Genomic DNA, 5574 nt, shown 5'->3' on the forward strand with positions numbered 1-5574 from the left:
AATTAAATGGAGTCTAAATTGATAAATTATGCTTTATGTATGTTTGCATATGTTGAGTCCAGTGTCGGGTTGATATAGGTAGAAACTATGTTGATGCATTATCTCTATCTTGACTTATTGATGAATCCTTATCCTTGTAGCCTTGATGATATAGTTGGTGTCTAACTTCAAGGTTTATTCGAAATGCTTAGCAATGCTTAGGTCCTCGGTAGAAGTCGAGCGACGGTACTGCCGTTGTTTATGAGCCTAGGGCTTAATCACTGTTCACAGATACAAAAATGAGGTTGAGATGTGAGATTGAGGCGAGATGTGGGCGGTGTTAGGGGTATCTTTTGCCCAGGAGGAGTACTCTGGGTAGTTCGGGAGAGGAGCCCAGATGCCATAAACCGCTTACATCGTTTAAAGCCGTCCGTCGGTACAGTTGGCTCTAGCACTTTCTGTACTCACCACATGCTGATCTAATGGTAAGGTAAGCCGATTATCTTATACCGTGCCGACACTTGTCTTGCGGCTCTATGACGCGTAAGTGAAAAAGGAAAGGAGAAGCAAGGTGGTAGGGAGCTGGAGGTGCCCGGGACACGCTCGCGGTAACCCCGGTGCCATAGGAGCATTGCAAGTGGGTGGTTCCGGGTATAAGAAAGGTTGACACGAGTACCCCCCTTGTATGTACTTTCACGAGGAGCACAAGCTGAATGGTCCTCAAGTCGTGTGGGTAAAGTTGTACCCCCTGCAGGGTGTAAGAACAATTCGAATTACCGCGCTCTCGGTCATGATCATACTATTGTTTCATTTGTATCGGTCGTAAAGTTTACGAATGTGGGATAATGTTATGGTATGATGGAATTGGTTGGTAGTTTGTTGATGAGATACTATGGTTACTATACATACATGTTCAAGTTGTGGTTTACAGGGTAGAAAGGTAGTTGTTTTTGAGTTAAGTATAGATGCACACACATATGTGTTTAGGTTGCTTACCGCATATGTTTTACTTAAACTTGTGGCCTACTCTTGCTAATAGCTCAATGCATAATCCTTAGAGTCGAGCTAAGTATACGTGCTCTATATGGTTTAAGTCTTATGAGTACCTTCGTACTCATGCCTGCGCTTTCAGGTTCTGCTGGTGGGGGTGATGCAATGTTTGGCTACTTCGTGCCCACCGATGCAGGTGGTGGGCAAGAGTAGTGCATCCTACTCTGGTGAGACGTAGCTTTTGGGTGGAGCCTAAGGGCATATGACTCCACTCTCCTTTGGTTGTCGTTAATGTTTTAATCTTTTGCTGTGTAGTTTCTCTTTGTGTAAACTATTGCAAATAGTTGTATGCTTAAGAACTTGTAATATAACTTCAATTACTCTCTCTTTCTTAAGCTATGTTGTGATGTACATGTTGAAAATGCATGTGTTCCGATCTTGGGCACAAAACACGTGCCGGGACTACCGGGATAATATTCTGGTTAACCATTGAGATTGTGATTATGAATAATCATGATAATTAATTAGAATACTGTTTGGATGGTTCCTCACATGCGGTTTCTTGATCAAGCATCTGCGATTTTCGGAAAGCTCGTCCACTAGCATTCTAACACTAGGAACAAAGGTTTTGTTCTAGTCAAATGCTTGTTCAACTCAGTCAAGTGTTGGGGGAAATATCCCAGCCCATAGATAAAACTAAGGGGACACCATTAAGAGTTTCTCTGGAGGCTCTTGGGCTCTAGACTCTCTGCAGAAGCTAAGACTTCTGGGGGTTGTGAACCCCTCAGGCCACTGCCTCTCGAGACAGGGGAAGAAGCTGGCATCCGGAGAGAATATCAAAAAAAAGGAGAACACCGAAGGCAATTGGCCTAACGAAGTGATCGACAGTTAATGCCGGTGCAAGTGGTGACTACCTTGACATCCCAGCGCAAGTGGGAGTCGGACTGACACATTGGATAGTGCGGCGCCGTAATAGGTAGCCGGCTGAGTACCACGCTCTTAGGGCCAATTGCACCACTATATTACCATAGTAGATAATATCTTCTAATTAGGGGTAAATGCATCATACCTAGGCCCATGCTGTGCGATTTGACCAGCCTTAGGCCCCTGGGGTATAGTGATAGTTTGTATTACTATCCCTATAAGAGCATGTTTGCATATTTACACCTTAAATAATACTATAAATACAGATCCATGGCCATCAGGCAAGATGACCAATCTTTTTTACCATCAACACATTATTGGTTTTTCTTTCTCTCTACTTCTTCTCTAAGCTTAAGTCTCTTCTCTAGAAGAGACTCTCGCCGTACTTTGTTCATGAAAGACACCTTCTCTTCCATCAATAGCGTGTTGTTCGTGGGGATTTGAACATAGAAGTACAAGAGGAGGTAGAACACCACCAAAGACCACCAAGGCGCTACCCCAAGCAACCATTTCCATCACTGCATCCATGCAAACGTATGCATGGTAACCACGACCGAGCACACCATGTGCACCCACCAACCCTGTAGCTGGGCAGAACGGTGACCATCCGGCCACCTTCGACCCAACAGTTTGGGTTGGTACGAAGGCCCAAGCTGGTGCAGAGGTGTTCCAATAGTGGCGTAGCGAGGACCCCATCACACCGTAGGGGGTTACGACCGAGGCCGCTGCTAGACTGGTTGCCCTCCTATTATTTTGGGCGCTCAAGCCCAGGGGCACTCATGCATGCTCCCGACCCATAGACGCCTCATGTGACGATGTTCAGGGTACCTTCTTCAAGCCAGTGTCATCTGAGAGCCTGGCCTGCAGCGGGCCACTGGGTGGGTGGCCGGACCTTACCAAGCCCCCTCGACCCGTTATGAGGACTGAGTCACGAAAAGACCCTAGCTATAATCAAAGCCCGGCAAGCCTTCAATGTAGGGGGCCCTGCCTAAGCCTCCAGAGCGGTTGGGGCCCACGACGTGCCTCCCCATCAGGTTCGACACTGGTGGGATTGGCCGTGGCGAAGAGGCGCAAGGCTCCGACAATAGGGCTCTGAGTCCTCCGGAGTCCCACGCAACTCAGACCCTTCGATAGGCAACCTTGGCCGGAGAAGCCGACCCTTTCGCCGCCTTCATGCTGCAGAGTTCTTCCTGGCCTTCGACCTTATTGTGGAGGCCTCATTTTGGCAAAGGTACACTTGCTTATGGCCATCTAGCAATATCTTACCTAGCTAATTAGTATTTATACAACAAAGTTAGCGTACTCTGAAAGTAGCTAGCTTATCTGATTGAAAATCTCTATGACAGATAGCTACTAGGTAGCAACAGGATACCGTAAGACTTACGTATATATCTGTTCAACATTAAACAATAAAACCTAAGTTATATCTACAATCAAAACTTAAGTTATACATTCGCTGAAATAAGGCATAGAGATTAAAAACCTTACCACTGATGGCTTAGCCTCGGTGGTGAAGGCATCTTAAAAATCTCCCTACCGATGGCTTAGCCTTGGTGGTAGAGACATCTTAAAAACCTCCCTACCGATGACTTAGCCTCGGCGGTGGAGACATTTTAAAAACCTCCCCACTGATGGCCTAGCCTTGGTGGGAGAGACATCTTAAAAATCTCCCCACCGATGGCTTAACCTCGGTGGTGGAAACATCTTTAAAACCTCCCCACCAATGGCTTAGCCTCGGTGGCGGGGACATCTTAAAAACCTTCCGATGGCATGACCTCGGTAGTGGAGATACCTTAAAAATCTTGAGAACTCTCTGAGAGGTCGTAGGTGAAAGCCTCGATGTCGTAGAGGTATAAAAACCCTCTGATAGGTCGTAGGCGAAATCCTCGATGCCGTAGAGGTACTAAAACCCTTCGACATATCGTAGGCATAAGTCCCGATATCGTAGAGGTACTGGAAACCCTCGGATAGGTCATAACCGAAAGTCCCGATGCCATAGAGGTACTGGAAAAGCCCTGATGTCATAGAGGTACTGAAAACCCTCTGACAGGTCATAGGCGAAAGTCCTGATACCGTGGAGGTACTAAAAACCCTCCAACAGGTCATAGACGAAAGCCCAGATGCCGTAGAGGTACTGAAAACCTTCCGACAGGTCATAGGCGAAAGCCCCGATGTCATAGAGGTACAAAGAAACACTCTGGTAGGTCGCAGGCATAAGCCCTGATATCGTAGATGTACTGAAAACCCTCCGACAAGTCGTAGGCGTTAGCCCTTATGTCGTAGAGGTACTGGAAACCCTCTGACATGCCATAGGCGTAAGCTCCAATGTCATAGATGTACAAGGAAACCATCTGACAGGTCGTATGCATAAGCCCGGATGTCGTAGAGGTACTAAGAAACCCTTCGGCAGGTCATAGGCGAAAGTCCTGATGTCGTAGAGGTACTAGAAACCCTCTGACAGGTCATAGGTGTAAGCCCCGATGTCGTAGAGGTACAAAGAAACCCTCCAGCAAGTCATAGACGAAAGCCTCGATGCCCTAGAGGTACTAAAAGCCCTATGACAGGTCGTCGGCATAAGCCCCGATGTCGTAGAGGTATAAAAAAACCCTCTGATAGGTCAAAGGCGTAAGCCCCGATGACGTAGAGGTATAGAAAACCCCCCGGCAAGTTGAATGCATAGCATCAATGCCATAGAGGCACGAAACTCTCTGGCAACTCGAAGGCGTTGGCCGAGTACCAAAGAGGTTGTCCCAGCCTCACCATCGACTTTACCTCCGGCAACTGCCGTTGGGCACCGGATGGCCCTACCTTTGGAGCCTCACCACGGCTAAGGGTTAAGGGGGTCGCGGACTGCCTCCCTCGGCCTAGCCATCGATTCCACCTTCGACAACTGCCGCTGGGCTTTGGATGGTTCTGCCTCCAAAGCCTCACCACGACTAAGGGCCGAGGGGGTCATGGATTGCCCCCCTCGGCCTAGCCATTGGTTTCACCTCCCGTAATTACCGCTGGGTTCCGAATGGTCCTACCTCCGAAGCCTCACCACGGCTAAGGGTCAAGGCTCTGGATGGCCCTACCTCCAGAGCATCGCCCCGGATATGGACTGAGGGGGTCACGGACTGCCTCGGTCTAGCCATCGGCTTCACCTCCTCCAACTGTTGCCAGGCTACGAATAGATTATTTTGAGCTGGAAATCTTAAACAAATTTGGAGAGGAGTATGTACCAGCATCGGATAGAAGAGTGTTCGTATCATATTGGAACCTAGTGTGACAAGGGCTGAGGGGGTTGCAAACTACCTCTCTCTACCTTAATTTTCGGCTTCGCCTCCATCCACCGCCACTTGGCCCCGACATAACCTCGCCTCCGTCAAAGAACTCGTCTCATGGCCCAACTATTGGCTACACCTCCTCCACTAGGAACAACGAGGTCACTATCCCCCGCCAAAGGCATCGGGGTCCAAACCCTCCGCACGTCGACAAGACCTACCTTGGTTGCGTTGAGGCCTAAACCTGTGTAAGACTTCGTCGCTCCAGTTGCCCCTAAAACATTAAAAAAAATAATACCTACAATCGCACTCTCCAGCCGCTAACAACCGCTGCGTGCGAGAGGGCAGGGGAAGATAAGACACTAGAGCTTAGGTGCACACATAAAAAAAAAACATGTCTGGTTGCATGACCAGAGGA

The sequence above is a fragment of the Phragmites australis genome, chromosome 11 (assembly GCF_958298935.1).
Source record: "Phragmites australis chromosome 11, lpPhrAust1.1, whole genome shotgun sequence".
In the NCBI taxonomy this organism is placed as follows: Eukaryota; Viridiplantae; Streptophyta; class Magnoliopsida; order Poales; family Poaceae; genus Phragmites; species Phragmites australis.